Consider the following 13,459-nt stretch of genomic DNA (forward strand, 5'->3'; position numbering starts at 1 on the left):
CTTTTTTTGAGACGGGGCAATCAGACCTGCATACAGTACTCAAAGTGCGGGTGTAATTTGGATTTATATAGTGACATATTTTCTGCTTTATTCCCTTTCCTAATGGTGCCTAACATTCAGTTAGCTTTTTTGACTGCCACTACACATTGAGCGGATGTTTTCAGAGAACTATCCTCAGTGATTCCAAGATCTATTTCTTGAGTGGTAACTGCTAATTTAGACCCCATCATTTTGTATTTATAGTTGGGATTATGTTTTCCGGTGTGCATTATTTTGCATTTATCAAAACTGAATTTCATCTTCCATTTTGTTGCCCAGTCACCCAGTTTTGTGAGATCCCTTTACAATTCTTCACAGTCAAATTTGGACTTAATTATCTTGAGTGATTTTGTATTGTCTGCAAACTTTACCACCTCACTGTTTAACCCTTTTCCCCGATCACTTGTGCATATGTTGAACAGCACTGGTCCTTGTACAAATCCTTAGGAGACCCCATATTTACCTCTCTTCCCTGTGGAAACTGACCATTTATTCCTACCATTTATTTCTTGATTTAACCAGTTAATGAACCATGAGAGGACCTCCTCTCTCATCCCATGACTGCTTAGTTTGCTTAAGAGCCTTTAGTGAGGGCCTTGTCAAAGGTTTTCTGAAAATCCAAATACACTATATCCACTGGATCACTCTTGCCCATGTGCTTGTTGACACACTCAAAGAATTCTAATAGATTGGTGAGGCATGATTTTCCTTTACAAAAGCTGTGTTGACTCTTCCCCAACAAATTATGTTCATCTATGTGTCTGATCATTCTCTTCTTTATTATCTTTCAACCAATTTGCTTGACACTGAAGTTAGGCTTCCCTGGCCTGTAATTGCCAAGATCACCTCCAGGGCCTTTAATAAAAAAGTTGGCATCACATTAGCTATCCACCAGTCATCTGGGACAGTGGCTGTTTTAAGCAATAGGTTACATACCACCGTTAGTAGTTCTACAATTTCATATCTGAGTTCCTTCAGAACTCTTGGGAGAATACCATCTGGGCCTAGTGACTTATTACTGTTTAATTTATCAATTTGTTCCAAAGCCTCCTCTAATGACACCTCAATCTGGAACAGTTTCTCAGATTTGTCACCTAAAAAGAATAGCTCAGGTACAACAATCTCCCTCCCAGTGAAGACTGAGACAAAGAATTCATTTTGCTTCTCTGAAATGACCTTGTCTTCACTGAGTGCTCCTTTAGTATCTCAATCATCCAGTGGTCCCACTGGCAGGCTTCTAGCTTCTGATGTACTTAAGTTTGTTGCTGTTTGTTATTATTTATATTATGGTAGCCTCCACACCGTATCTGCGTGCAAACATGTGTGTGTATGTGATACATTTCAAAATCCTTGGGGAAGATGCCAAATATTAGATTACTACTATTTAGGAGGCCTAAGGCCTGAATACACAGAACAGTCCTAACAAAGTTTAGTACTTGGATTTGGATATTCTAATTATATCTAAAAGTAAGGTGATGGGTTGACCTTTAAAAAGAAATGAGGATTTGTCTGCAGTATATCTGGATATGCATAGCACAGGCAATCCCTCACACTAAAGAAAGCACAGTGCATTCATCAAAAAGAGGAAGCCCTCCATTTTCAAGGGGGCCTAATCAGCTAGTTATAATTCTGAAATACCAGCAAAATATCAGAAAGCTGTTGCACCAAATTAATCTGAGTTTAAAATCCCTGACAGGGATGAATAGAAAAATCAGGGAAGCAGGAACTAGAGCCAAGTGGCAAACTGGTAGAGAAAGATAATGCTAATACCTCTTCTAGTAAACTGCTATCTTCAGAGATGGGTGATAATGCCCCAGCCTGCAGCCTATGCAGAGAACTGGTCCACCAGGCAAATGCCCAGTTGTCATGTGACCCATTCTGATTCTGGTGAGGCAGATCAGGGATCCAGACACCAGAGGATGACAAGGGGGAGACAGGAGGATAACTGTGTTGCTCACCTGAGCTCAATGTGTCCAGTGCCCAGTTCTGACGTGAGCGGTGAAGCACACACAAATCCTGCATCAGTGAATTCCCAAGATGTCATGGCTAAAGGAGACATAAATGTGAGCTCTTTTCCTTCTTTTTAAATAATGACTCAACTGGCCTAAACAAGTAATGTTTTCTGCTGTCAACAGAGAGTTGGCCAGGGCCTGATAAAATACATGTGAGCTCCTCCATCTGGGTGGTCTGGCAAGATTCCCATTGACTTCAGTATTCTTAGGATTTCACCCTGGAAGATCACGGTACCGCTGGTTGTAGGAGACACAAGATCCTTGCTTAAACATTATCAGGACACTGTGTGTAAACTTCCACTGCCATTGCCTAATCTCTGCCTGTTCTGTGAAAAGAGGACTTTCATTTCCAGGACAGGCAGTGGATTCTTTCTTGGAGCAGTGGACTTTGTCTGGGGTTTACTCCTTGGTGTCCCCATCTGGATGCCTTGTTTTGACTCTGTGACATGTTCCCCTGCCTCTCCCGTTCCTGTTTAATTTTTTGTCCCCTATAATCTCTTGAGTTCTGACTTCTGTGACCCTTCCCACACCTGAGGTGGTGGGCCTTCAAGTTATTAAATAGACTGGCAACTTTGATCTATCCACCCTCCCACCCTTCCATCCACTGAACCATGCAGGTTCTCACTGGCACACATCACTAGTATCTGAGCACTTTCCAACAATCTCACTCCTTCTTCCTTCCCTGCTAGCAGAAGGCAGGCTTAGATTTGTTTTGCTTTTAATTATTGTTGTATATAGGAGAGTAGGACTGTGGGCATGACTAAGGGTACTATTGCAGGAATGTTTGAGCAAAGAGACAGATGTTGGGTTGTGCATTTGGTTCTGAGTGATACAAGGTTATTACTACACTATTTGTCATTCTTATTTCATCTGACAGTTTACTTCATAACTACCAAAACCACAGTTAAAAAAAAAAAAAAAGCACTCCATATATAGTAGAAACCCCACCCAGCAGGTCCATCCCATAGTAATGGATTTTTTGTCTAATTTAGTGAAATTTTTTTTATGGAAGTAAGTGACTAACAGTTCCTGTAAGAACCATGCAAGCAGGGAGCTATACAAATTTCCCAAACAGCTTTGACAATGCATCTAAATCCTGATCTGCAGCACCCAAGCTATTCCCCTAGTAAGGCTCAAGAATCTGATACCATTCTTCATTACTTGTGAAAAGTAACAGGAGCTTATTTTTGGATGTGTTCAAATATCTTTCCCACAGTGCCCCACCAAATTGCATTCACCATCATTCTACTAAAAGGAATGATATGCTGAAGTCATTTTGAAATGGATACAGAAAATAAACTGGGATTCAATAAGCCACCACCACATTGTTTCTCATAATTTCTTGCACAATTTCTGAAAAGTATTCTTGATTTAAGTACTTAAATTGTCAGTGCTTAACAAATAATAAAATAATTACACTACTTTGAGATCAAAATGCTAATCCATGCCAGAGAAAACTGAATAAAATGTTTCAGAGTAACAGCCGTGTTAGTCTGTATTCGCAAAAAGAAAAGGAGTACTTGTGGCACCTTAGAGACTAACCAATTTATTTGAGCATGAGCTTTCGTGAGCTACAGCTCACTTTGTCGGATGAAGTGAGCTGTAGCTCACGAAAGCTCATGAATAAAATGTAATTCTCACTAATATTTTGTCCATATTTAATCATCATAACTTCTATTTGAATACATCCTACTATCCCAAAGCCTTTTAAGCTACTGTAAAGTAGACTGCACACACATGTGCACCACACATGCACATCAGTGAACTGAAGCCATCTCTGAGGTTCCTGTCCAACGTTACACAGCACTTTGGGGCAGGAAATTAACAATGTTCTAGCCCAGTAAAATTACAGCGATAATGTAGGTAGGCAGAATGTAATTACTCAAACTTTTCTTCAGTCATGTCCCCTATGCTGAGGCACAAAGGCCATGAGGAAGGTGACAAAGCCATCAGGCTGACTCACCTTCACCTAGGGATTTCCATTGCTCTACAGGTTTCAGAGCAGCAGCAGTGTTAGTCCGTATTCGCAAAAAGAAAAGGAGTACTTGTGTGCATCCGATGAAGTGAGCTGTAGCTCATGAAAACTTATGCTCAAATAAATTTGTTAGTCTCTAAGGTGCCACAAGTACTCCTTTTCTCATTGCTCTACAGGAATTCTCTAGGTTGCCGCTTATAACAGCTTTCCACACAAAGCAGTTTGGGGAAGGTGTGTAGCAAAAAATTGGTCCTTGTTATTAACACTGATAGTGCAAACATGAACTATCCTGTGTGTGCACAGTATTTCTCACCATTCCACTCCTCCATCCAAACTTAGCAAATCACATATACTTACATACCAAGCTCGACATCTTAAAAACATAATTCTTTTTGTTTAGAGAACAGACTTGTTTTGTATTTCAGTAACCATATGAAAATCTATCTGTAAATGTACATTGTTCATAAGATTCTGCAGTGCATTTAAGTAAATTCTACAAATAAACTGCTGAAAATCAGACCAGATGGATTATTAATTTTATCATAACTCAGACTACTTGATAAATGACCTCCTATTTATCTGCATAAATTCATTTTGACAATACATATTTACCAATAATACACCAGTGCTTAACATGTAATAACCACCTTCCTCACCAAGTAGAACATACAGGGCTCAACTTGCCTCCTGCTGATGCACTGGTGTGCAATTTACAGCCCCCTGTACCAGCAGGAGCAGCTGCACCGAAGGGCTATGCTTACACAGCACTCTCACTGGATTCAACCATTTCAAAGAGCATTTACAGGAGGACTCCATAGAATATTCCCTGGTGGAGGCCATTCAAGGGATTTGTTGGAACGGAGCATTTAGAGGAATCCTGGCTACACCCCTCACCCTAGCTATAATAATTCACTTTTGGAGCTATGCTGTATGGCTCTATGGCCCTACTGAGGTGTGATGATACTTGCAACAGGCCTCTGATTTTCTGAGGCAAAGTGGATAGTGTTGGCCTGAAATCCTTCCTCCACTGCCCCTAAAGAACGACTGAAGCATGAGCCTCCATTTCAGCTTCGAGCCACAGAAAACTTTCTAGTTTATCTCTCTTCTCATTTTTTGATGGCAGAGTAAATACAAGAGAACCAAAGACATTTAGAGCTCTTGGTGTAAAAGGAGAATCTGCCACGCCTTTTGAAAATATGTGACCATTTTGCTAATGCTTTTTTGAGATATTTGTAAGAGGGCATAGCATCTCAAAGCCTCTAAGCAGTAACACTGGCACTGTCGGATACAGCGGCCATATTGCACCATACTCCCCAAAGTGATTAGGTCTAATGAAGAGTCTGAAAGATAATTTTACAGCGTATTTCAAGCAGAGTAGTTGAAAAGGGAAATAAAACAGATGCCAGGGGAGTAGCTGACACTATTAAATTGCATTCAGTGAAATTACACGTTTTGCTCAACATATATAGGGGTTAGAAATATGCATTGACCTTAATGTTGCCTACAAATTACCTGATTTGAAAACTGCTGAAACCAAGGAACACGCTGTGCCTTCAGACAGTGATAAAATTCAAAACTCTTCTCTTTTTAATGTGATATTCTGCTTGCTTTACAGCTCATCTTTTAGTGCACACTTGTTTCTCCACAGATTTACAAGAAAGTGTGTTTTTTGCAATTCAAATTGTTTTTAAAAACTTGAATAAGCAATATAAACAGATTGGACAGACATCTTCATTTTGGCTGGGTCTGCAATGAATTATTGTTATTGACCCATTATTGACCCTACAATTAATTATTACAATGAATTATTATTCAGCCTCAAAATTTACATACATGTACAGTCATTATCACATCAGATAGCACATCTGCATCTAGATTGGGATTAGACTCCAAACCTAATTCTCAGTCCTGTTTTCCATCTGCAAGACAAGGCTGCCTGCCAATGAAATACTGTCTGCGGCCTGATCTATAGATTATATATTTATTACTTTAGAATTCCAAGTTTGAGGGTTGACTGGTTCTCGTCCCAAGATCAGGCCCAGTATTATTAAAATTTCTATATAGTTGTGAACCCCAATGTGCAGGGTTGCAACACTCACACTATAGAAACTCTCCTATATTTACAATAATGTATTAATACATTTAGCAAAGTCACGAACACTCCAGCTCAGTAAGGGAGATAGAGAGAATGCAAAATGTACCTTTGAAATCCATATACACCGCTACCCCGATATAACACTGTCCTCAGGAGCCAAAAAAATCTTACCGCTTTATAGGTAAAACCGTGTTATATCGAACTTGCTTTGGACTCAAGCATTTCCATTATTAATAGTCACTTCCCACCCCTGACTGACCCCTCAGAACCCCTGACCCATCCAACCCCTCCCCCCACTCCCTGTACCCTGACTGCCCCGACCCCTATCCACACCCCCGCTCCCTGACAGCCCCCCCCCAGGACTCCCACGCCCTATCCAATGCCCCCGTTCCCCCTCCCCTGACCACCCTGCCCCCAGAACCTCTGAACCATCCAATCCCCCCTGCTCCCTGTCCCCTGACCGCCCCCCGAGACCCTCTGCCCCTTATCCAACCCTTTGGCCCCAGCCTGGCACCCTTAACACCCCACTCAGAGCAGTCTGTCGGAGTCAGACACACTGACATGCTGATCCAACGGAGCGAGCAGCCCCGCCCCCCAGAGCGCTGCTTTACCATATTACATCCGAATTCGTGTTATATTGGGTCGTGTTATATCGGGGTAGAGGTGTACTCACACCATCCCTTGCAGAACAACCTGAAATGTTAGCCATTATCTTCCTCATCACCATCATCTTCCTGCTCATCATCAATGGCCATCATTCTGGCACCTCCCAAGAGCTACCTCTCTGTCAGCTACTGCCCACAGACTAGAATACAACTTTAATATGTTACATTGTCGCCACCAAGTCTAATGCATATTCACTAGGAGTTTCTCCCCTCTTCCTTATTTGTATTTCTTCATTCTACTAATGTTGGGGTGTCCTTCTTCTATAGGTTAGTATATCAGTGATCTCAACTTATTATCATATAGATGAATTCTTTGCCACAGCACTCTTGTGGTCAGTCATCTGAGGATATTAACTCATGTTCCTGTGGTTGACTGGTGTCATTATGGACAAACTTCAAAATTCACCCTTACACATTCTATTCAGCTCCCCAAAACTTGGGGGTTTCCTTCAGGATGTTTATCTGTGCCAAAGTTCATAGGCCTTAAACTTTATGCTAACTGCTAAAGCTAATGTCTTACAGGATACAGGCCTATAGGTTCCTGGTATTACTGCTGAATATAATAAAGGCAGAATATAATGAAGACAAGCTATCCCAATGGGCTACAGGCACCAGAGGAACAATAACCCAAACATTTGTACTTCAGCAAACTTTTTAAATACATATAGGTCACTATATATCTTTTGATTCTTTAAAGGGACAGAATGACTCCAGAGGAAGAGTGTCCACTCATCTACCATTCCAAAAGTATAACCATGCAAGAGGACACCAAATTCAAAAGGCCTTCTTATCTACATATTTTTGGAGACAGTCTGAAGTGTGTTTTTTCCACCAAAAGGTTTGGAGATTGTTCTAAACTTAAAGAGAAGTGGATATTTTAGGCTGAAACCAGACCTCAAATATGGGGTATTATGCCACACAGACTACTTCTGCTATGAGTTTAAAAAAATTTTTTTTTGAAAATTGCAGCATGCTATCCCTTTTTGATTCCAGTACCAATGCTGTGTGAGACACAGCTGGCAGCTGCTAGTGGAATTGAAGGTGTTCTGAGGAGGAACAAAGAGATAATCCTCTACAGTCTTCCGCTGTTTTATTGTGTCTCAGTTCCAATGTGGTTACAGTGCTGCTACAAGGGAACAGTATGGTTTAAGGGCACAACTATTTCCCCTTACTCTTGGAGAGCAATGTTCTCCCGAGTGACTTGCTGGTTAGGAACTTTGCTACTTCTCTCTTGCAACTATTATCTAGTGGTGCTAGAACTTCAGGGTGGGAATTTCAAAAGTGCTTAGATCAGAGGGACTTGGGTGCTTAACTCCTTTAGGCTCTTATAGGAATCTCTCACTAAATTTCTGCCTCTGGGAGCAGTAAACTTTACACAATAGCCTTTTAGCTGTGAAACTTTTCACCTTTTTCCCCTCTCAGCACTAGCAGGGACCACAATATTTGCATATAATCTCGCCTCACTTTCTCACTCTGTTTATCCTTTTACAAGGGCTCTCACTTTCTATAGGTAGTGACTGATCATCTCTACAGTTCCAAGTATTGATCTGTTTTCATTCACTTTTTTCATTCTGTACTGTTATTTCCCCTCTGTCGAAATTCCTTCCTTCTCTGCCCTATGCATAAGCCAAAATTCCATAAAAATATTTGATCTGACTTCTAAGAAAGGTAATAGCTGCCTTTGATATGGTAAAGCCATTCTCAGGACAGATGCTGTATGTAGGAGTCTCAGTATTATAATAAAATACATTGTGGCAGATACAAAGCATCACCTATATTCCCTTCGCTAGCTAATAGTACTGAAGCTCAAGTTTAGCCTCAAATCCACCAGTAGGTCTGGCACGTGATGCTTTTTCTAGCCATAGCACTAGCTGTAATGCTGAACTAGTGTGTGCCAGTTTAATATTTTCAGTTATTTTACAATTCATATGTACTTTCCTAATAAAGCACAATAGGTCTAATTCAGCCCAAATTTAAGCAGGCATAATCCCCTGAAGGCAAGGCAGCTGCATCCATTTATGCTGACACTCAATTTGGCCCAACGTGTCAGAACTCAAAAAAATTGATTTACAGGACTTTATAGAAATATGTCATGACCAAGGTATCATCACTAAAGTCTTTGACATTCATTATGCCCCAAAAAGGAACCTGTTTTGTACTTTAAAAAATATTAAAGTAATTGCCTTCTATGACGAGATAACTGGTTCTGTGGATGAAGGAAAAAAGTGGACGTGTTATTCCTTGACTTTAGCAAAGCTTCTGATATGGTCTTCCATAGTATTCTTGCCAGCAAATTAAAGAAGTACGGGCTGGATGAATGGACTATAAGTTGGATAGAAAGCTGGCTAGATCATTGGGCTCAACAGGTGGCGATCAATGGCTCCATGTCTAGTTGGCAGCCGGTATCAAGCAGAGTGCCCCAAAGGTTGGTCCTGGGACCGGTTTTGTTCAATATCTTCATTAATGATCTGGAGGATGGTGTGGATTGCACCCTCAGCAAGTTTGCAGATGACACTAAACTGGGAGGAGTGGTAGATAAGCTGGAGGGTAGGGATAGGATAGAGAGGGACCTAGACAAATTAGAGGATTGGGCCAAAAGAAAGCTGATGAGGTTCAACAAGGACAAGTGCAGAGTCCTGCACTTAGGACGGAAGAATCCCATGCACTGCTCCAGACTAGGGACCAAGTGGCTAGGCAGCAGTTCTGCAAAAAAGGGTCTTGGGGTTACAGTGGACAAGAAGTTGGATATGAGTCAACAGCGTGCCCTTGTTGTCAAGAAGGCTAACAGCATATTGCGCTGTATAAGTAGGAGCACTGCCAGCAGATCGAGGGAAGTGATCATTCCCCTCTATTCAGTGTTGGTGGGGCCTCATCTGGAGTACTGTGTCCAGTTTTGGGCCCCACACTACAAGAAGGATGTGGAAAAACTGGAAAGAGTCCAGCGGAGGGCAACAAAAATGATTAGGGGGCTGGAGCACATGACTTATGAGGAGAGGCTGAGGGAACTGGGATTATTTAGTCTGCAGAAGAGAAGAATGAGGGCGGATTTGATAGCTGCTTTCAACTACCTGAAAGGGACGGATGGATGGCTCTAGACTGTTCTCAGTGGTAGCAGATGACAGAACAAGGAGTAATGGTCTCAAGTTGCAGTGCGGGAGGTTTAGGTTGGATATTATGAAAAACTTTTTCACTGGGAGGGTGGTGAAGCACTTGAATGCATTACCTAGGGAGGTGGTGGAATCTTCTTCCTTAGAGGTTTGTAAGGTCAGGCCTGACAAAGCCCTGTCTGGGATGATTTAGTTTGGGACTGGTCCTGCTTTGAGCAGAGGGTTGAACTAGATGATCTCCTGAGGTCCCTTCTAACCCTGATATTCTAGGATTATCTATGAATAAAGGTTGTCAAGCAATCTGATTCAAAGCAAATCTGATCGATATAAGGAGTTTGTTCCCAGTAAATACAAACTCCTTTGTAATGTATAAACCAAGTTTGGATCAGTAGCTGCACCATTTATCTAGCCCTGTTATGGAATAAAGGAAGGTAAATGATGACAGTGAATAAATTCTTTTAAACAGGAATGTCTCTTTCTGTTAAGCAAAGAATCAGACACTGTTAAAGATGCTATATACTAAGGCCCCGATCCTGCAAACATGTACATATATACTTAACCTTACAACCATGTGTAGATCCACTGATTCAAAGTGTTTTAATGTGGTGTTTGCAGGATTGGGGCCTTAAATTGTAAACACAATGAACAGTTTAAAGACTTCTAAAATAACTGTTTAAATAAAACAGTCCAAACATTAGAGGACCTTGAAATTTACATATTGCATATTCTCAAAGCAATACAAACTCTGTAAAGAGGCTTGACATGCACAGAATGATCACTAGAGGAAAACTTTTCCCGAAGGTTAGCACACTTTCTTCACACTTTCAAAGTGCTAATCATGTTACACATGTTATGCCATTAATTGTGTTATTCTACAGTTATGGTGAGAAGGGAGTTTTCTCAGTTCTTACTCAGGCACAGCTTCTATGGACTTCAGTGCTAGCTTTTCTTCAGTAAGGAATGAGAAAGCATGGAAGTGTAGGACTGGAAGGGGCTCGAGAGATCATCTAGTCCAGTCCCCTGCATTCAAGGCAGGACTATGTAACAACTAGACCATCTCTGACAGGTGTTTGTCTAACCTGTTCTTAAAAACCTCCAGTGATAGAGATTCAACAACATCCTTAAGCAATTTGTACCAGTGCTTAATGACTAATGATTTACTCAGGACTAAGGTAGGACTGCCACATTCCAGCTGAGTGCCCTAAACACTGGGCTATATAGTTGGTTGGTCAGTCTCTCCTTCCCAATTTTTAGTTATTTATACAAAGTGCAGCAGCTCCAACAGGAGAGATTGTGTTCTGATGGGGAATGAATACAAATGTCAAAACCTTGAAATTTTTCACAAAATGAAATTCTTGCTTTCCAGCCAGCCCCTCTTACAAGAATTTGTTTAAGGAATTTAGTCAAAGTTACAGATGCTCCATATCACTGAGGAACAAGCCCTCAGTGTACATTTTTACCTCTGAAATAAGTGAATTATTACCAGTAATATACTGATCAAGATTAATGATGACATTATTAGAGTAAGTAGCAGTTTTACTTCAAACACACTGTCAGCATTGTAGTCTGAAATTCCCATAAAAAGAGTACCATGTCTTCATTTAAGACATTAAGTGTCCACTTTTGTTCCACAGCTCAAGCCATTTCACCTTGTGCAATGCAATTGAGATGAAGGAAACTTAGATTATTACCTTTAATTCAGGTGTTAAAGAGAGCCTGAAATGAAATTAATTATTGCCTTTCTTCTTTTAATCAACAACAGCCATGCTGACAACTTCACAAGCTTACATGTTAGGAATCCAAAAGTGAATCTTATAAATAAATAAATACAGTTAGATACCCTGACTCTGTTCCACAACAATCACAACCCTTATCCTATCTGACCCTGAAGGATAGACAATTCAGAAAACTTATTTTCCTAGGGCCCAATCCTGTGAGGTGCTTGAAGCCTGACACTCTCACAGAAGTCAATGGGGAAATACCACTTGGGAGGCACACAGCTTGTAGGACTGACTCTCTAAATTGTTGATATCATAAATGCTGCAGCTACCTCTTCAGCTGCTGACTTAGTATTTTCTGTTTATATTTTATATACATCACTACTGGAAGATGAAAAAAACACATCACCCTGTCTCTTGAGATAAGCACACAGTGCCAGGTAATTTATGTTTAGAGTACAATTAAAGGCATAACTGGAATTCATCTGATAATAAATTTGAGAAAAATAGGAAACTGAAGAAATATTTTGTTTTAGAAACTTACTAACGGGAATTACTGTTGCATAGTGTAACATATAGCACTCTCTGTATTCTATATATTTACCAAGAACATACCTTTGTCATCTGACTCTACGTACCTTGTTAAATATAAAGAAACTGCCAATAATGAACAGATGAACACAAAGGTCTTGATCCTGTCAAGACTTACACAGAGGATTTACTTTATGCACTTTGAGTAGTCCCACTGACTTCAGAAAGGGAACTCAGTGTAAGGCTAAGAATGTGCTTACATTTTTGGAGGATTGGAGCCTTAACTAGTAATCTAGCTAATTTAAAGCATACAAGTAACTGTACTCCACTAGCCCCAGTGACAGCCCAGCTTTCTTGTCAATTTCACGGCTCTAGCATGGAGCCATGAAATTGACAAGAATGACAGCCAACAGCCAATGTAGATAAGGCAGCACCTACACCAGCTGCGTTGCCCTAACTACATCAACATAAGCCCTACACCTCTGGTGCAGATGGAGTTATTATGTCGGTGTAGTAGGGCTTACATGGGCAGGAGCAAGAGTAGTGTGTACACAGACATAATTTGGTCAACATAAGCTGCGTTTTGTCAACCTAACTCTGTAGTGTAGACCAAGCCTAGGTTACAGTTTGTTTGGTAATGCAACTTACTCTAACCATCTCTCTGCACTATATGACAAGTGCTAAATTGTATCTCACATTTACTTACTTAGAGCTTCTGGTAGGGGGAGGGGAGTAACAAAAGAAGGGGGAGGAATCTTCCCACAGGTCAAATACAAAAGTGGGTAACATATACTTTGTAACACAGCACCTTTAACTTATCCTTCTTCAAATATTGTGCTGTATTGCTCTGCGTTACAACCCTAGAGCAAAAAGTTTGTAAGTCCTTTTTGTATGTGCACGTGATAGTAAGATCCCCCCCCCCCCATTACTGTTTGCCAAAAATGTCCTTAATACAGTAATTGGCTTTGCCAAGAAACATAGTATGTAAGAGATTAGTAGCTTTATGTTAAAACATTTTACTTTAACACAATAGTTGATGCTAGTTTCTTAAAACTATCTAATTCACTATCACAAACTATTATACTTTCTCCTAGACCTTCACATTAGCTTAGACACAAATTGAGACTTTCATCATATGATTTACCAGACTAGCACCATAAAACATTGGCTATTATGTGATTCACTGAGGGCAGAAAAAACTATTTTAAATATTCAGCTCTAGATATACTAGATATCAGTATAAATATCTAATCCCATTGCTGTCTGAGAGTTTTTCTGACTATTATTCCCGTTCTACACCAGGCTGGTTGATAAATC

This window comes from Eretmochelys imbricata, chromosome 1 (assembly GCF_965152235.1).
Source record: "Eretmochelys imbricata isolate rEreImb1 chromosome 1, rEreImb1.hap1, whole genome shotgun sequence".
Lineage (NCBI taxonomy): Eukaryota > Metazoa > Chordata > Testudines > Cheloniidae > Eretmochelys > Eretmochelys imbricata.